A 21,072-nucleotide genomic window follows, 5' to 3' on the forward strand; every position below is an offset into this window, starting at 1 on the left:
ACACATCATTGTGTCATGTACATGTGCTTTCACCTTTTTGCGGCTAGAACATTTGTCTGTTATAGTCTAAGTCCGTGGTCACGTGACCATTATTTTTTCCACAATTAAATACGCAGTCAATGGGTCTGTTATAAGAACTGACAGTAGAAGATGCCATCTGTGCTGCATATCTAAGTGTTGTCAGTTTTTCACTGCCTAATGGGTAGGAGAAGCTTGGAAACATTTTGGTTTTGTGTACAAGAAAAACGGACGCCACATTGTTGATTAAAGTGGACAAATGGACCAAAAGACACAAGAAATCGGACAAAAAACCAACGAAAATGTATTGATATTTCTGGTCCGCACTACAAAATCTGACAAATAAAAAAGGTTTATACTTATGATCATGTAAGTTACAGAGTCAATATAAAATACATTTTCATGTTTCTAGTATTCTAATTGCTAAAGCACCACTCCAGTGTTTTTTTTCAGCTCTGGAGTGGAGCTTTGAATCTAAGTCCCCTGCCCTGGTCATATACTCACCCTCCAGCGTCTTCATAGTTTTTTTGGTGCTGCTCCAGTCTCCCTGTGCCATCTTCTGACAGTACCTTCTGGCTGACCGGAAGTCATAAGCTATGTCACACGCTCTCAGTACAAGTCTATGAGAGTAAGAACGAAGTTCTCAGACTTGCATTGAAAAGTGACTTCTGTGCAGCTCCATGAAACACTGGAGCAGCCGGCAGGTCACTTTTCGCTGGAGACGTGAGAGAGATGCTGGAAAGCGGAGAAGGCGGCAGCAGGTGAGTATCAGACAGGGAGCACAAGAACTACATTTAAAGCACCACTCCAGCGGTGCAATAAAAAAAAGCTGGAGTGGTGCATTAATTTTATGACAAGAATGACAGTGTAGTGCCTGGGTTGTGAGATACAAATATTCTACATTTCTCTTTTAAGTAAAATATATTATAAGATTCTCATCTACAGTCATTGGTAACTACAATTTGTAGAAGGTCTCTTTGAATTACATTTTTTATTAACATTCAAGTGGAAAAATCAGAAATGAAACAACAGTACAGTACAGAAGCTTTATCAGTCAAAACATAGAATAGCCTGTGTGGACAATTATTAGGCAATTTTTATTTTTAATGATTACTTTTATTATTGAACAGCTACAGTGCTGTCGGTCAATCCAAAAGGTTAAAAAATCTGAAACCTGAACAAGTAAAAGTGAGGTCTTGTCTTTCTTAGGAGAATATCTATGTGTGTAGAATTATGCAACTAAATGAAAAATGTAAATTTTCCCATCTTGTATCTGTTAAAGTGAGAATAATAACCAAACCTCTCAAAAGATACAAACATTTCTGACATTTCAAAAAAATATCAGTGACCAATATAGTCGCCCTTCTTCCATCCATGATGTTTGTCAGTTTCTTAATCTGTTAACAATCAACTTTTTGAGCAGCACCAACCACGGCCTCCCAGACACTGCTCAGAGAGGTGACTGTTTTACTTCACCATAAATCTCCTGCTAAGAAGGGCCCACAAGTTCTCCATAGGGGTTTAGGTCAGGTGAAGAAGAGGCCATGTCATTATTCTTTCATCTCTAAGGCCTTTATTGGCAGTCGAGCTGTGGAGACTTTGACACGTGATGAAACATTGTACCACATAAAAATTCATGGTTTTCTTAAAAGATGTAGACTTTTTCCTGTCCCACTGCTTGAAGAAAGTGTCTTCTAAAAACTGGCAGTAGGTTTTAGAGTTGATTTTGAGTCCATCTTAAACCCAAAAAGGTCCAACTAAGTCATCTTTAATAATACCAGCCCATAGCAGTACCACACCTCCACCTTGCTGGTGTCTGAGTTGAAGTAGAGGTCTGTGTTCTGTGTCCATTACTCATCCATATGAGAATAAATATGTCGGCACTCAAAATTTGCACTTAAAAAACAGATTTTATATGAAAACTTGTATCACAGATCTTTCAAAACAAGCTGACGTTTTGGCCATTAAATGGCCTTTATCAAGGGCAATCTGTGAAAGTATGGGTAAATGGGATCTGCAGTCAGTCTCACATATTGCAAAAGATGTCGGCTTGTTTTGAAAGATCTGTGATACAAGCTTTCATATAAAATCTGCTTTTTAAGTGCAAATTTTGAGTGCCGAAATATTTATTATCATATATATGTGACTTATGTCCTACTTCTGAGCACCACGATTTGTAATGGTTGAGAAACACCTACTACTCATTAATCATTACTCATCCAGTCACGGACCCATCCATCTTATCCATCAAGAGTCACTCTCATCTCATTAGTCCATAAAAACCGTTGAAAAATCAGTCTTCAAATATTTTTTGGACCAGTCTTGACGTTTCAACTTCTGTGTCTTGTTCAGTGATGATCGGGTTTCAGCCCTTCTTACCTCGGCCGTGTCACTGAGCTCTGAACACGTTGTACTTGTGGGCACTTCAGAGAGGCTGCAGTTCTGGAATATGTCAGCACTGGAGGATAATGGCTTCCTGGCAGCTTCAGTTTGATTCTTCTCAAATCTTTGACAGTTAATGTGCGACTTTTTTTCTCAACATGTTTTTTCAACCTTGTTATTTGCAACAAAACCTTTAATGGTTCTGTGATCATGCCCCAGTATTTTACCAAATTTCAAGAGAGCTGCCTCTGAAAGACTTTTAGCAATTTTTTACTTTTTAGAGTTAGTTAAATCTCTTTTTTGGCCCATTTTGCCTGAGGAAAACAAGCTACCTAATAATTCTGTACACAGTGTATAGTTGTAGAACAGCCCTTTTTCAATGAGGGCAAAGATTTAGTTTACTTCTGTTGCCTTGTAGTACAGTATATAACTTGACCAAGGCAAAGTCACTTGTTGGCAACCTCTTTGGCATCTAGTGCCCGGGCACATGCTCATCAGAATAAAGTACACTTACCCTTTTGTTGCAATCCAATCTCCACTCTTTGATATTACCCTACTATACAGGTGTAACCATATATAGTAGTTGTGTGAATCAGTCGTGAATTCCAATGCGTAGCACAGACTAATTAATTCTTCACAATAATAAGCAATCTATTCTGATTCAATACTGCCTAATTCAGGTGTTACATTTCTGGGAAAATGGAATGTAAGGTGAACAGTGCTGAATACAATTAGTAATAGAGAAAGAAAAATCTTTCTACTACATGCCCATCAATGATAGCTTCATATTATGCAGTGAGAATGGGCAAAAATGTAAACGAATCTTGGTACAATTACTAACAGCGAAGTGCTACATTGTAGTTATTGGAAACTGATCGGTTCTAGTGTCTGCTATTCTTTCTTTTATCATTAGGACTAGAGTTGAGGAGGATCAGGCAAAATTTTAATTTGCCTGTTTGTGTCGATTTTTTCCAAGAAATTCAATTTGATAAGTTACTCTCCATGAAATTAATGTCCCTTATTATGCTATGCGTTCTCACCTAACCCCAGAGCATAATAAACGTAATAGGTAGAAAAAATAAACTCCTCATGCTCACTTCACTATTCACAGTCTCTCTGCTCCTCACCATCACCTGTCCGGTCCTCATCAAATCTTCTGATCCCCCACCACTCACACTGTAGTCCCCGGGCCTCTCACACTGAGCCGGGATGTCCGACTCTCATGAGTCACTGAGGTGTTATGCACAAGCAAGGGAAAGGTCGCTACTCGCTATGTCATGAAGTCACGACTCTTGCCGTTATCTTGAACATACATGTGCAGAACCCTCCCAGGCCGCATACGAGCCTGAAGTCCTGGCTCAGTGTTAGGGCTCGTTCACATGGGCATGAAACACTGCCGAGTGCTATCCGATGTTTTATCGGATAGTACTCAAACCAATGTTACACTATGGGTGAGTGCTGATCTGCGATTTTTCTTTTCTCATGCCAATGAAGCATGAGAAAAAAGTCACAGCATTCTGTGAATGGCTCTGGAATTCAGATCACATGCGCCCGTACAAGTCTTTGGGTGCGTATGAAACATAGGACTGAACAAAAGCGATTTCCAAATAGCTGCATTTTGGTGAATGTGTATTTTTGAAAAAAGTGGAATTCAAACTCCAGATAGAGATTACAGATCATTGGGGCGTGGTGATGCAATTACAAGTAGGGATGTGCGGACCCGTTGATGTTCGGGTCCATCAGGCTTGGCCGAGCTTTATAAAAAGTTTGGTTCCGGTACCAGAACAGTACCTGAACTTGATCACGAACCCAAATCCTATTCAAGTGAATGGGGGGACCGAACATCAGGCGGTGCCCACAGACATTTTGCAAAACGTTTAAAAAAATACGACTTTTGGACTGATGTACATAAATTTACTCCAGAGAGGAACTGGAATAGAGTTGCACCAAATATGGCGACTTTTTAAAAAAGTCGCATTTCATGAATCAGTCTAAAAACATCTGGAGAAGTCACATTGATGTAAAAATCTGAAAACTAAGTAAACAAAAGGCTAGTGTTTAGCCACCCCCGTAGTGTTCGGGTTCGGTTCGGTTCGTCGAACACTGGCATGTTCGCCGAACTGTTCGTCGAACGGTTCATCGAACACCGTTAAAACCAATGGCAGGCAAACAAAAACACATAGAAACACATAGAAAACACCTTCAAAGGTGTCCAAAAGCTGACAAACTGCTCAGAAGACACAACTAACACATGGAAAAGTGACAAGTACATATAGTCATGCGAAAAGAAAAGAGGTGGAGGAGTAAAAGGAGGAGAAAACACAGATATAGGCATGTCATGCCCTTCTAAAATCAAGAAAGGCTGGAGTAAAAATCTAAAATCAGCCTACCAACATCCAGACGTCGTGACAAGAAAATTAAAAAAAGAAATATCTTTAGGTAGAATGGCGGTTCCATTCAGAACACTTTCCTTACAAGACGTAGTGGTATCCCCGTTGGGAGTCGTGCCAAAAACTGAACCCAATACATTCGGACTAATCCACCATTTGTCATATCCAAGGGGCAGGTCAGTAAACGACAACATCGATGTGGAACCAAGTACAGTAGTATATACTGTACCTCCTTTGACAAGGCAATCAGGCGGGTCAAGAAGTTGGGAAGGGGCACCCTAATGGCCAAAACAGACATTGACGGGGCGTTCAAGTTACTTACTACTAGAGATGAGCGGTGTTCGACTCGAACTGTTCGCCAATCTCAATTTCGAGCTGTTTTGGGCGGTGTTCGATTCGTTTGACGAACTCGAACGATTTACAAAAAATTCGGCTGTTCGAGGTTATGTTCGATAACTGTTCGTGCACCAAAAGCGTAACTGGATTTTTTCACAGTAATACTGTTAAGTAGTGATGAGCGAGCATGCTCGCCACTGCTCGGTACTCGCCCGAGCAACTCAGTACTTGAGATGCTCGGAGCTCGCTGAGTACTTTCGAGATGCTCGGGCGGGAGCTCAGATCCCCGTCCTGCATGTCTGGGGCTATTTAGAGCACCAATCATGGAGGGATTGTCTGCCACTCACTGTAATGCCACAGCCATGGTGGTTGTGGCATTACAGTGGTTGCCCAAATTGATGGGAACAGTGCTCACAGTGAAACATGAAAAGCCGGCAATTCAGCAGCGGCATACACCGGTACCGACAATTTAGAACAGAAAGAATAGAGCATCACACATAGATTAGATAGATAGAAACATGTCAGTTACATATATAATAAGTACAGTGACAGTGTTGGTTACTGTACTTGTCATTTAGTGTTAAAATAAAGGATTTATTAAAAAAAAAATTGGCGTGGGGTTCCCCGTAATTTTAGTCTTAAGCAGACGGCTGAGGCAGATGTTTGAAGCCTGGGAAGGGGGTAATACCCACAGAGCTTCCCAGGCTACTAATATCGGCCCCCAGATGAATACCTAGCCTTTACTAGCTATTAAAATGGGGGACCATAAAAAAATTACATGGGGTCCCCCTTATTTTAATAGCTAGCAAAGGCTAGGCAGACAGCTGGGGGCTGATATTAATAGTCCGGGAAGGGTGGCATGAATATTGGCTCCCTCCCAGGCTAGAAACACCAGCAGTCAGCCGCCCCAGAAATTGCGCATCCATAGGATGCACCAATTCTGGCACTTAGCCTCGCTCTTCCCACTGCCCTGTAGCGGTGGCAGTGGGGTAATAGGGCTGAGGTTGATGTCAGCTTTTAATGCCAGCTGACATGAAGCCCAGATTAGTAATGGAGAGGCGTCTATAAGACGCCCCCATTACTAACACCATAGTGAAAGTTAAAAAAAAAACACAAACACCCAGAATAAAGTCCTTTAATTGAAATAAAGACACAATTCTTTAATGTTCTAATTAAACTCTGCTTACAGTCACGCCCATTCCAGCTGAAGCCAATGTCTTCTGCAATAAAAGTAAAATAATAAACCAACCTCATCCTTACCTTTCCATGGTTCCCAGGACGGCTTTAGCTCTGCTACATTGACATGACAGGCTGGAGCGCAGCAGAACGCTGCCATCCAGCTTCCCATGCCGCAGACACTGAGAAGCTCCCCAGTGAAGCTCCTCAGTGTCTGGCTGTGACGGCATCCAGATGAGCCGAGTTCATGTCCAATGAACTCAGCTCACCTCATGCACGTCACTGACAGTGTGGGAGAATTCTCCTGCGCATGCGGTGTCGGCAAATGACGTCACCGCTTGAGCAGGAGAATTCTCCCACGCTAGAGTTTAAAAATAAGCATATCGGAGGCTACGTGGGGCACCTCATGTATATCGGAGGCTATGTGGTGGCTTATGCTGTATATCAGAGGCTATGTTGGTCTCATACTGTATATAGGGGACTATTACGTTATATAGGGGGCTGTGTAGAGGCTCTTACAGTATATAGGGGGCTGTGTGCAAACACACAGTATATAGAGGGGTTATGTGATGGCTCATACTGTATATAGTGGTCTACGTGCGGGCTCACACGCAATATAGGGGGATGTCAGCATACTTAATGCTGCTTAATATTAAGTCATACAATTAATATTAATTCTAATATTTTATGCTAATATTAACATTGAGCAGAATTAATTTCAGCCTGTTGGTTTGGCCCTCCACAGCAGTCACGGTCTTTCATGTGGCCCCTCTGGAAAATTAATTGCCCACTGGTGCACTAGAACAAAAGGTGCCACTACACAGCACCGGTCACATCTACCTCATACAACAGCTACACTGCCCTGAAGCTTAGCTCTACCTGTGGAGAGCTGAACCAACACTGCTGCGTCACCATCAGCTCCAGAGGATCTGCACCGCAGCGGAGACTCCATATAGCCGCATACCACAGGTGGCGTCACAACCACTTTGGTAATTTGATACTGGTGGGTCTACAATACAGAAAAGTTGTTAATCTTTCTGCTATAGCAGATACCAGAGGCATATCTAGGTAGGGGGGGGACATTAGGCCTCCTGATACGGTAGTCCGCGGTGTCTCCCTAGTTGCTGCATTTTGTGACCACTCGGAATAAGAGTCTGCTTGCGCTGTCTTTCAGATTTGAGTACAATTATAGCCCTGACTGCCAGGCGACGTCAGGAGCATGATCAGGTCACTCGCTGGTGCACAAAGCAAGATTGGTGGTAAGTGCTCCAGTGGAGCTGAAGACACTGAAGATTTAGTGAAACGGGGGAGGGAAGCACATGAGTAAATTGAACCAGGCCAGACACGTCTAGTCAGAATGTGGCCAGAAGTATACAAATCTCATTCTTGTGCTCACTTAACCATCCACTCTTATCACCAGCAAGGGGAATCCTAAAAGTGTGTGTGGCGCCACAGAGGTACTGCACCTCTCCCAGAGGTGTGGCATCTCCTTCTCTCAGGTAAGGATGGAGTACTGCCCCGGGACCCCAACACCTGCACTCAACACTACACTACTCCAGGCCGGCTGGAAGGGCATTATGCACTTCTTCTGCTGCCCTGTCCCTGGCTGGAGTGGGGGGAACCAAAGTGAGGGGGAACCAGTAGTGGGTGTGAGTGGAGGACGTGGAGCAGGGGAGCACTTAGAGAATAGATATATAAAGGGAAGCCATCTTGGGTAAAGAGTGGATTCAGAAAGAGAGAAGAGGAGAGGAGCAGAGTCTCTTCAGGAGCTCTGCTCCATAGTGGGGCCTAGTAAGAGAGGCCCAGGAGTGAGAGAGGAGTCAGGGAGGAAGGCTCCGGTAACAGAAGGGATCCCAGGGGGTACGGTGAGTGCAGGATGGCACTCGTACGCCCGAATCTGCCAAGCGTCAGAGGGATCAGGCCGCAGGAAGGGAACAGGTCCCTGGACCAGCTGTGTTACTCCAGGTCTCGGCTGGAAAACCGGAGGCTTCTGCACTTCCATGGTGCAGTTGCCACAACCTCACCCAAGTCGCCATGAAGGGCACCAAGTAGGTCCGGGAACTCCAGGTTGCCCAGAGGGATCTCAGAGTATCCTATCGGGACTTTGTGTGGGGGAGCACAGTGCAGGAGGGAGAAGACCCAGCGCGGGAAGTCGGTCAAGGAAGGAACATAAAGAAAGGGGGTCCCGTTAGGTGCTTCTGATATACTTGAAGGAGTGCTGAACCCCTGCCTGGCAAACGCAGTGCGACGCGGGAGGCTGACACCTGGACAGTGTACCCGAGGAACCTAAAGAACTGTGAGCAAACTCGGATGACTGCACTCCACCGTCTGTCAGTTATTTCTACCACGCCACCGCTCCTGCACTACAACGCCCAGCATCACCATCTGCAACTACACTGCCCCGGGGGCCCGCTCCGCCGGAGGGGAGCAGAAACATCCCAGCTGCCATCCCATCACCCCCGGAGGTCTGCAGCAGCGCCGGTACACATTACGGGGAACCACAGGTGGCGTCACAAGACAAAACTGTTAACAAAACCCCTTTTAAAGAGTGACCCCAGGGTATGGGCCCGGGAGCCGACTGCCGTGACATCCCATAGAAGGTCAAGGCCTCGGTAAAGAGTCTCCCCCCATATCCCCCTGGGCGAGTCATGTGCAGTACATGCGCTGTCAGAATTCAGTCACCTAGAGCGACTGTGGACTTTCATCTCAAACCTGGACGAGCCCTTTAATTATAAAATGAAGCCCTGTAGTTAACCCTGACAGCGTGTAATATACTAACAAAGCAGCACACTGCTTGTTAGTATTTTATGGAGGTAGCGGCTCCTAGTAAGCACCTGTTCACACCTATTTCTTGCATTGGAAGTGCTGTCAGTTTTTTCTGTTTCTATGCTTAAGCTTTGACTGAGCACTCCACCTCTATGTAGCAGGTGGTTTTAATTGCAGTAGGATCTTACTTTCCCACACATAAGCAGACGGATGTCCCTTATAGAGGTATTCACATTGGTAGGGTCCTGGTATTTTGAGAAACGCCTTAATGTGGCTATCAGATACACATGAATTGGCCAATTTATGAGCTAAGATTTATCATTTATTTCTATTTTCTAGAGCACAAAGATGTGAATTAGAGCAGAGTTTAGAGTTGCACAATATAAATATATGTATCAAATAGAGTAGGCATGAACCATCCATGCTGCAACCCACTCACTAGATATATATATCTAAGTGGCCAATCGTGGAAAAACTGCAAATTAGGGAGTGCCGAAGCAGAAAACAACGATCACATGGCCATAATGTGAAAAACATGTATAAACTTTATTCAAAAAATTCTTTACATACAAAGTAGAAAATAGAGCAGAATGTCCAGGGAGACAAATGAGTACCAAATCAACATACAAATCATTAAAACATGGATAAAAAACAAGCAGGTAGCACATGAGATGCAGTTATCTCGTCTCGCAACTACCTTCCTCCCCATTGTCAAATGCTTAGGAGACTATAGCAAATATGAAGGGACACCATGAAAAAACGTCAATTCATATTATAAATAGCCATATCTAAAGTGAACATCCCTATCCTTACTGTCTCAAATAATCAAAAGTCAAGCATAATTACCTAGGTGGGAGACTGAGAACCTGCACGATGCGTACTTCCCCGACGTGCGTTTCGGCGCTATTGCCTTTCTCAAGGGGACTGATATTTTCTAGAGCAGTAATGCTATTCAAATTTCATATATTTCATGTTCGCATACTTAGCGTTACAGAGTGCTGCTTTGTTTTTTAGTATTTTATGGAGGTAGCAACTCCTATTAAGCACCTGTTCACACCTATTTCTTGTACTGGACATGCCAACATTTTTTTCTGTTAGCGTGTAACATACTCACTGTCAGGATTCAGCTCTGCTTGCAGGTTCCAGCAGTCATCACATGGCCACTTCACTTAGGAAGAGCAGCTCGTCGGCACGTGACTACGTGTGTAAATAGCATATATGCTTGGGGGGCAGGGTGCTGGAAACCCTAGATACATCTCTGGCAAATATTCTATATATTTTACCATTACTTTTACAAACACAACACTATAGCAAAAACAATTATTCCCAAGTCAGTAATTGTAAACCAAAATCAGGAGTAAGACCTACCCAAAAAAACAAAATGCAAATTAGAGCTTTCACCACAAGGATACTTCTGTGTCATCTGTGGTGTCATTAATTATTCACAGGTCAGTAGCTCAACCCCAAGAACAGAATAATTAAATACTGACTATGAATAGCCATGACTGCCCCATACACATGCCCTTTGTAAATTATGGAGGGAAGATTTAAAGTTGATAACCATTCCCAGAATGCTTTTCAGCAAATAGTTTGCATAAGGAAAAAAGTGGCTTTGAGGACACAGAATTTTTGACTATTTTACCAAATACTTATGATTTTTTACCAAGTTTTTGGCCTTTTGCTCTTGTTTTTTTTTTGCTTGAACTAAATTCAGCTTTCCATTTGCAACTTTTTGAAGTCTATTTTATATGTTTACATGCTTTTGTTTTTTTTCCTGTTCTCCATTGTAGGGGATTAGGGTTTTGAGATGTTTACGCCTAATTCATCATTTGTGACCTTTGCAATAAATTTTGTGACTTTTTGAAACATACTCTAGTCGCTGATCAGACTGATTCTATATACAGAAATGTTTACATTTTACAAAACATGTAACTTTTTAGACTAAAACAAGTAAAAGAGACTAAAAAAAGAGCAAAAAAAAAACATTTAAAAACAGAAATAAAGGATTTTTTTTACTTTGGGTTTGGCACAAAAACTTAAAAAAAAAACCACTGCAAATGATAAATCAGGCCCTATAGCTTTTCCACGTAGAGTCTAATCCTGATTTACAATTACAGACGTGAATAAGAATGTTTCTGCTACATAATGCCTGCAAAAATTAAAATATAGACAGAATCTGCTATAGAGAATCAATTTGAGCACAAGTAACACACTGTAAACAAAACCATGTATTATTTTCCCAACTCCAATCCTACAAATCTTACTTTTATAACAAAAGAATAGGGGTACAAAAACTGCACCTCTCTAGAGTGTTCACCCCAAGGATGCTTCTGTGGTGTCAACAATACCAATCTCATTAAGCATTCATTGGTCAGTATCTCAACCCCAAGAGAAGGATGGTTGAATACTAACCCTTATTGCCCATGACTGCCCCATACACATGTCTCTTTTCAGTTAAGGAGATAGGATTTCAAGTTGCAAATTTTACCCAGCATGCTATTCTGCAAATAGTTTGCATATTCAGGAGAAAGACTAATTAACCTTTCAGAGACTTGGGATACACTGCATCTGAGTCACAAATGTCTCCACATTTGTTGGATTTTGTGTCACTAGTCACAGGTCGCAAGCGACATAATTGCCATAAACTTCTATACAAATTTCAATCGACATATGATTTATCGGCAACTTTGCTAATTTTTTTTAGCGCAAAATCAAACCTCTAAAAAGAAGACTCAGACAAGTTTTGGTCTTCTCACAAGACTTTTCAGAGAATTTCTGTTCTGCGACACATGTTGCCATGCAGCCCCTGCCTTAGGCTTCATTCAGACGTCTGTGATTTTTCATATATGTAAAAGTTCGGACCGTTGTTCATCAGTGTTTGTTCCGTGTGTCAGTAGTTCCCATCAGTGTTTCAGACAGCACACTGATGCCATCTGTATGCAGAATTTTCACGGAACCATAGATTTGTATGGGTTATTTTCATCAATGACGCCAAAAAATGGACACTTCTTCATGATATTTTTGTATACACAAGGTCTGGAAAAAAACTCGGACATGTGAACAGCACCATAGCCTATAATAGGTGCATCTTCTATCCATGAAAAACATAGAAGATAGAACATGTATGTAAAAAAATGTACCTGAATAAGAACTCCCCCCAAGAGAGTTGCTATGCCCCACAATAATGCCACCTGTAATGTCCACAAGAAGAGCATTAGCCAGAATACCAGCGTTCATTATGTCAGCCAGGATCTACAGTGATCTACAGGATCTACTTGTTTCTTGCTGACCCCTAATGGCCGGACTAAGTCATTGCAGGAGAAATTTACACTGTCAGTAATATGAACTCATTACTAGCAAGACATGTGAACATGTTACATGGGGGGGGGGGGGGGGGCATCAGGCCTCCTGATACAGTAGTCCGAGGTGTCTCCCTAGTAGCTGCATTTTTTTCACCCCCAGACTGGGAGTCTGCCATTCTCTGATCCAGCTGTCAGCTTGCGCCGTCTTTCAGACATGAGTGCAGTTGAAGCCCTGACTGCCGGGCGACATCAGCAGCATGATCAGGTCATGTCACTGCTGACATCACTCGCTGGTGCACAACAAGATTGGTGGTAAGTGCTCCAGTGGAGCTGAAGACACCTTAAGATTTAGTCAAACGAGGAAAGGAAGCACATGTATGATTTTAACCAGGCTGGATTCGTCTAGTCAGAATGTGGTCAGAAGTATACAAATCTCACACTTGTGCTCACATGACCTTTCACTCATCACCGGCAAGAGGAATCCTAAATGTGTGCAGTACATGCGCTGTGAGAATTCAGAAGCCTGCAGTCACCTAGAGTGACTGTGGACTTTCATCTCAAACCTGGACGAGGCCTTTAGTTATAAAATGAAGCCCTGTAGCCAATTCTAACAGTGTATAATATACTCACTGTCAGGATTCAGCTTTGCTTGCTGGTTCCAGCAGTAATCACACGGTCACTTCACTCATATGCGATTTTCATACCTACGGTCACTTGACAACGAGCTTCTCTTCCTGTTGCTCTCAGTTTTTCACTGAACATTGAGAGAATTAGGAAGAACAGCTTTTCGATACGTGACTACGTCTGCAAATAACATACGTGTTTGGGAGGCGGGGTGCCAGAAACCCTAGATACATCTCTGGCAGATTACTCAGCTCTGTAAATTTACCATTACCTTTACAAACATTACAATATAACAAAAACAATTATTCCCAAGTCAGTGATTGTAAACCTATAACAGGAGTAAGACCTACCCAAAAAAAACTAAAAGCAAATTATAGGTGATTACAGCTTTCACAGCAAGGATGCATCTGTGCTGTCAAAAAAACTAATCTCATAAAGCATTCCTTAGTCAGTAACTCAACCCAAGGAGAAGGATGGTTGAATACTGACCATGAATGGCCATGACTGCCCCATACACATGCCAATTGTAAATTATGGAGAGAAGATTTCAAGTTGCTAACCATTCCCAGAATGCTTTTCAGCAAATAGTTTGCATAAGGAAAAAAGTCGCCTTGAGGACACAGCATTTTTAGCTATTTTACCAAATACTTGTGATTTTTTACCAAGTTTTTGGTCTTTTGCTCTTGTTTTTTTTTTTGCTTGAACTAAATTCATCTTTCCATTTGCAACTCTTTTGAAGTCTATTTTATATGTTTTACCTGTTTTTGTTTTTTTCCGTTCTCCACTGTACGGGATTAGGGTTTTGAGATGTATTCATCTAATTCATCATTTGTGACCTTTGCAATCAATTTTGTGACTTTTTTAAGCATACTCTAGTCGCTGATCAGATTGATTCTATGTACAGAAATGTTTACGACATTTTACAAAACATGCAATTTTTTAGACTAAAACAAGAAAAAGAGGCTAAAAAAACATTTAAAAACAGAAATAAAAGACTATTTTTTTCTTTGGATTTGGAACCAAAACTTTAAAAAAACACTGCAAATGATGAATCAGGCCCTATAGCTTTTCCGCGTAGATTCTAATCCTGATTCTGGTTTACAATTACAGACGTGAATAAGAATGTTTCTGCCACATAATAATGCCTGCAAAATTAAAATATAGACAGAATCTGCTATAGAGAATCAATTAAAGCCCCCAAAACCAAAGTAACACAGTGTGAATGAGACCATGTGTTTTTTTTCCCAACTCTGAACCTACAAGAGTGATAAGACCTTCCAGTGGACGTGGCCGACTAGAGGGCGTGGCAACGCTCCAACAAAAGCAACATGCAAATTAGTTTCAGCAAAGAATCCTGGGTATTATTTGCAGCAAGAACTCTTTTGGTCTTTACTGAGGAGAATCCTGCTGATGAGGAATTTGTTAAACAAGAAAAAAATAATTGAATTAAATGTACAAAAATTACTCAAACAGAAATATTAGATGAAATGAAAAATTCACTGTATCTTCTAGAACAGAAAGAGCTAAGTCTCTAAAGGGTTAATTAGTCTCTCTCATGAATATGCAAACTATTTGCAGAATAGTATGCAGGGTAAAATTTACAACTTGAAATCTTCTCTCCTTAACTGAAAAGAGACATGTGTATGGGGCAGTCATGGGCAATGAGGGTCAGTATTCAACCATCCTTCTCTTGGGGTTGAGCTACTGACCAATGAATGCTTAATGAGGTTAGTATTGCTGACACCACAACAACACAGAAGCATCCTTGGAGTGTACACTCTGGAGAGGTGCAATTTTTGGAACCCCAATTCTTTTGGTTTAAAAGTAAGATTGGAAGATTTACTGCTGAGGAAATGAATACATGATCTCCTTTATACTGTGATAATTTGGTTCTAGAGGATCCAGGACACAGAATAATTGGTAATTGTTTCTCTGTAGCAGATTCTGGGTATGTTTTATAAATGATTTACTATTACAAGTATTACCATATGGCAGAAACATTCTTATTCACGTCAATAATTGTAAATCAGGATTAGGATCTACACAGAAAAACTATAGCACCTGATTCATCATTTGTGGGGTTGTTTAAGCCATTTTTATTTTTCTGTCTTGTGATATATTCACTGCCATTTTTGTGCTAAACTTGTTATAATGTTGCACACAGTTCAGGAATTTTGTGCAAAGTTAAAAAAAATCTTATTTCAGTCTTTAACTGGTTTTGCGTTTTTTACGTTTCTTTCTTTTTTTAGTCCAAATAGTTGCATGTTTCGCAAAATGTCATAAGTATTTCTGTTGCATATAGAATCACTCTGGTCGGGGACTAGAGTACGTTTCAAAAAGTCACAAAATTTATTGCAAAGGTCACAAATGATGAATTAGGCAAAAACATCTTGAAACCCTAATCGCCACCTACAGTGGAGAATGGAAAAAACAGGTAAACATATAAAATAGACTTCAAAAAAGGTTCAAATGGAAAGATGAATTTAGTCCGAGCAAAAAAACAAAAGCAAAAGACCAAAAGCTTGGTAAAAATCACAAGTGTTTGGAAAAATTGCCAAAAATGCTGTGTCCTCAAGGCCACCTTTTTTCTTTATGCAAACTATTTTCTGAAAAGCATTCTGGGAATGGTTAGCAACTTGAAATAGTCTCTCCACAATTTACAAAGGGCATGTGTATGGGGCAGTCATGGCTATTTAGGGTCAGTATTCAACCATCCTTTTCTTGGGGTTGAGCTACTGACCAATGAATGCTTAATGAGGTTAGTATTAATGTTGAGCCACCCCCGTAGTGTTCGAGTTCGGTTCGGTTTGTCGAACACCGTTAAAACCAATGGCAGGCAAACAAAAACACATAGAAAACACCTTCAAAGGTGTCCAAAAGCTGACAAACTGCTCAGAAGACACAACTAACACATGGAAAAGTGACAAGTACATATAGTCATGCGAAAAGAAAAGAGGTGGAGGAGTAAAAGGAGGGGGAGACACAGATATAGGCATGTCATGCCCTTCTAAAATCCAAAAAGTGAGAAGCCGACAGGGCCAGTCCGCTCCTGCCCGTGCCACCTCCGTGTCGCCGGGTTTGTGCCAGAGCCGCGGTGAACCCTGACGGCCAGCCCCCCTCTCCCAATACTGGTGCCTGTCCGCTGGTGGGTCGAGCGAGCCCCCCTGTGGTGGAGGCAGCTCTAAGCTTTTTAATTTAAATTGTCTCTCTAATTTGAATGAATACACTTTAAATCCATTTACAAGGATCTATTGGAGGGCAAGTCTCATGCCAGCAGCCGCGGTAATTCCAGCTCCAGTAGCGTCCACTAAAGCTGCTGCAGTTAAAAAGCTTTTATAAGGATCGAGCTCGGCTGTCCACCGCAAGGCATCCTACTGCCAGTCCCAGCCCCTATGCCTTGGGGTGCCTCCTGATGCTCTTCACTAAGTATCCCATGGTCCCGAAGCATTTCCTTTGAAAAAATTAAGTGTCTAAACTACAGGTGGTGTAGCTTGCTTAACAGCCGGGATAATCCGCTGACTAGCAGACACTGCTACTAGGCACAAAGTATTTCCTGGGCTAGATGCAGTTAAAAATTTGTAATTAGATACTCTCGTTGGATGCTGAGAAAGCATTCCATAGAGTCTCCTGGCACGCCATATATGATTCTCTTAAAAAGCTTGGGGTAGGGGTCTAGGGGACCCTTTTATAGCCAAAATCACGGCCCTGTATCGCAATACGTCACCTAGGCTGAAGATAAATGGAACTGTAGCACCCTGAGGGCTCGGTTGCTACAGACGTATTGCACCTCACCCAGAGGTGTGATATCTCACTCTCAGGTAAGGATGGAGTGTGGATCAGGACCCGACACCTGCATGCATTACACCACATTGCCGTGGGGCAGGGCGACCAATATGCCCCTGAGATGGGCACGACAGTCCCTGTCCCTGGCTGGAGTGGGGGGAGGGAACACTGAGGAAGGGGAACCCTGTAGTGCAGGAGCAGGGAGGAAGCAGTTCCTGGGTGCATTGAGAAGGGAGTATAAAAGGTGGGCACCATCTTAGTTCAGTGCAGAGAAGTCTGAGCAGAAGTGGCAGGGAGCAGGGGCTCTGCATGAGCTCTGCTCCGGAGGCGGGCCTAGTAACAGAGGCCCAGGCCTGGAAGAGGGAGAAGGAAGGAAGAGGAGCGGAGAAGGCTCCAGGAACGAGGAATGAAGGGATCCCAGGGGTGCGGACGGGCGAGTCGCCACCGCACGCCCGAATCCACCTGCGTGGAGGGGTCAGGCCAAAGGGGGAGACCGGTCCCCGAACTAGTGGAGGCAGGAAACGACCCTCAGCTAGAAACCGGAGGCTCTGACATTTTATGTGGCGCAGCCCCTCGCTACACCCGCTAGGAAGGCACCACATAGGGTCAGGGAAACTGGCGCCAAGTTTACCAAGAGGAGGCCCGAGGCAGCCGGACAGAAGTGTTGGTAAGAAAGGCCAGACAAAGGACACACAAAGGGGGTCCTGTGAAGTGCTCCAAAGTTATCTGGGAGTTGTCTGAGCCCCTCACCTGGTGAGCACAGTACGACGTGGGCAGCCGTTACCTGCAGACGTGGTCTGGATAATAAGAACTGTGAGTAAAGGCCCTGGACTGCATCACTGACTCCGTGTCGTTACTGCTGCTGCCCTGCACCATCACCCCCATCCTCCGCATACACTGCCCTGAGGCTATACTCCTCCCGTGGGGAGTTATGCTATGCTCTGCTGCACCCACAACACCAGCCTCAGCGGTCTGCCCTGGAGCGGCGGTTCACTCTGACCGCAATCCACGGGTGGCGTAGTCGGACATTTAAACATCAAAACCACATAAATAGTTCCGCCACTGGTTTGACCGCCCTGAGCCACGGAACCGGGTTGCCGCCGCGGAGACTACAACCACCAGCATCCACCAAAAAGGTCCGGCTCCGGGTGTCCCAAGGCCCAGGGGGCGCGTCAGAACATTTTCATCACCTTTCACAATCACCAATGGGACAAGGCAGGGATGTCCTCTGTCCCCTCTCTTATACATCCTAGTGACGGAGCACCTGCTCTCATCAATTCGCCATAACCCCAATATTAGGTGGATTGAGGTGGGAGGCACCGAGTACAAGTGCTCTCTATTTGCTGATGATGTCCTAGTATATATCACTCAATCACATATATCCATCCCTGCTGTTATGGCTGAAATAGATCACTTTGTTACATGGTAAAATTTTAAAATCAATGCAGCGAAGTCTGAGGCCCTCGATGTCTCCCTCCCCAAATCCATATAGGATTCCATCCAGTCCAACTTTCCCTTTGCCTGGCCCTCACAGGGTATCAAATACTTAGGAATTCCTATTCATAGAGACCTCTCCCATCTATGTTATCTTAATTTTGGGCCCTTTATTGAACAATTCCATACAGACCACGGTTGGCAAGTTAGAACTGTAAGATTCACTACGTGAACCACTGGTGTTTTGTGGAAAAGCACATGTACACTGCGTTCCAAATTATTATGCAAAAAGTGTTTAGGAGTGATAAGGGAAGAATTTGTTTGTTTGTCAGTTAAACTCATTGATGGTGATGTGTGTCAGGGCTCTTTATATCACTGTAAGCAATTGCAGACACCTGTGCTAATTAGTTTGGCAGGTGTGTCCAATGAAAGGCAAGACTACTTAAGAAGGCTCTCTCACATTATTAAGCAGCCTACATTTTCTGCCAAAATGGGAAAGAAAAAGGATGTGTCGGCTGCTGAGAAGCAACAAATTGTGGAGTGTTTAGGTCAAGGCATGACTACAATCAACATTGTGCGATGATCAGGATGAAGTGTCTTGGCAATCAAGAAGTATGTAGCTGATTCACAGTACACACGTGTGCGTGCTGATAAGGGCAAATTGAGGACTCTTTCCTACAGGCAATTACGTCAGGTTAAAAGAGCAGCGGCAAAAAAGCCTTGTCATAGCAGCAGACAAGTTTTTGAAGCTGCTGGTGCCTCCAACCTCCCCCGAACAACAAGATGCAGGGTCCTTCAGAGGTTTGCAGCTGTGCATACGCCATCCTGTCGACCTCCTCTATCCACTTCACACAAGCAGAAACGGCTCCAGTGGGCCAAACATTACATGAAGACTGATTTCAAAACTGTTTTGTTCACGGATGAGTGCCGTGCAGCGCTCGATGGTCCAGATGGATGGAGTGGAGGATGGCTGGTTGATGGACACCCCACGCAAACACGGCTACAGCGCCAACAAGGAGGAGGTGGAGTAATGTTTTGGGCTGGAATCATGGGGAGAGAGATTGTCGGCCCCTTTAGGATCCCTGAAGGCGCTAAAGATGAACTCCATAATGTATGTGGATTTTCTCAAACAGCACTTCCTGCCATGGTTCAAGAAGAAGAACCGTGTATTTCACAGCAAGATCATTTTTCTGCATGATAATGCACCATCTCATGCTGCACATAAAACATCTGCATCTCTGGCTGATATGGGCATAAAAGGGGACAAACTTATGGTGTGACCCCCATGCTCCCCTGACCTCTACCCCATTCAGAACCTTTGGAGCATCATTAAATGGAGTGTCTATGATGGCGGGAGGCAGTTCACATCTAAGCAACAGCTCTGGGAGGGTATTCTGTCCTCATGCAAAACAATTGAAGCAGAAACCATCCAAAACCTGACAAATTCAATGGACGAGAGAGTTCAGAAGCTCCTTTCGAACAAGGGGTCCTATGTGAAAATGTAACATCACCTAGAATAAAGTTTTGAGTTGAAAACTGTTTGATTTCAGTTTCTAACAACCTGCTAATGCTTATAATTTCAAAAATGACCATTTTTTTGGTCTTTATTAAAATGAAAAGGTTGATCGAAAAGTTTGGGGGATCTAAGAGTGTGGCAACCCAGTAGTCATGATTACTTCGAATTCTGACAATATGAGGGTCATGCTGCAGGTAGTGCAGCAAGAAGGCACTTATGTGTCTTGCGCATCTCGGAGCCCCAAAATTATTTTCCGGGCTAGATGCAGCTAAAAATTATTTTTAATTTTAAATCTGGTGGAGCTTATTATAGATGGCCTAATAGGATCAGTGCTGCACACTGCTACAAAGCCCAAATTATTTTCCAGTCAAGATACAGATAAACATGATTAGTAATTTGAAAGCTTAAAACGGTTGGTAGGGTGATTTTAACCAATCATCAAGCTTTTACTCTCCCCAGGATGACACAGGGGTAGAAAAGTCGTTTCGGATCCATGATTTGTTCATCTTTATGAACGTGAGTCTGTCTACATTATCAGTGGAGAGCCGCGTGCGCTTATCTGTCAGCACACCACCAGCAGCGCTGAACACACGTTCAGACAGAACGCTGGCTGCGGGGCATGACAAGATCTCCAAGGCGTAAGTGGCTAGCTCCGGCCATTTATCCAGATTGGAAGCCCAAAAAGAGCAAGGGTCCAGTGACACAGTCGTGGCTTCAATGTTTACTTGGAGATACTCCTGTACCATCGTCTCTAGGCGTTGACTATGTGTCAGACTTCTTGTCTCCTGTGGCCTTGCAAAGGATGGGCTAAAAAAGTGGTGAAATGATTCCGCAAAATTGATGTTACCAGCAGATACTGTGGTTCTGTTGCGGTTTGAGTGCTGAACACTTGACGGTCCCACGGTTGGCAAGTTGGAACTGTGAGATTCACTACGTGCACCACTGGTATTTTGTGGAAAAGCACATGTAAGATTCTGCAACAGTCTCTGCTGATACTCCTGCATGCGTGCATCCCTTTCTATGGCAGGAATAATTTCTGCAAATTTACTTTTGTACCGGGGATCTAACAGTGTGGCAACCCAGTAGTCAGGATTATTTCTAATTCTCACAATTCGAGGGTCATGTTGCAGGTAGTGCAGCAAGAAGGCACTCATGTGTGTTGCGCATCCAGGAGCACCAAGTCCCTGTTGTGTTGGTGGCGAGGTAACAATCATGCTTCCTTCCTCTGTCCTCTCCCCCCAACCTCGCACAACAGAAATGTGATCAAGGTCTCCCTCATCTGATGAGTCTTCCATCAGTTCGTCCTCCACTTCTTCCTGGGCTCCTGCACCTTCCTCACTAGTTT

At 43.3% G+C, this 21,072-nt stretch overlaps 1 protein-coding gene, 1 non-coding gene and 1 pseudogene across 2 annotated transcripts in view; 1 reads left to right on the forward strand and 2 right to left on the reverse strand.

The window, feature by feature from the left end:
- The window catches only part of HDAC9 (histone deacetylase 9), a 1,057,517-nt gene that overhangs the window by 808,060 nt on the left and 228,385 nt on the right, over positions 1–21,072 (reverse strand). The window lies entirely within an intron of this gene.
- LOC141266321 (U4atac minor spliceosomal RNA) lies at positions 11,352–11,469 on the reverse strand (annotated as a pseudogene).
- LOC141266304 (U4atac minor spliceosomal RNA) lies at positions 14,673–14,798 on the forward strand. Its single transcript, XR_012320347.1, has one exon. It is a non-coding gene; the product is annotated as a U4atac minor spliceosomal RNA (small nuclear RNA).

This window comes from Phyllobates terribilis, unplaced genomic scaffold (genome assembly GCF_046119375.1).
Source record: "Phyllobates terribilis strain yellow unplaced genomic scaffold, ASM4611937v1 Scaffold_4__5_contigs__length_816908805, whole genome shotgun sequence".
In the NCBI taxonomy this organism is placed as follows: Eukaryota; Metazoa; Chordata; class Amphibia; order Anura; family Dendrobatidae; genus Phyllobates; species Phyllobates terribilis.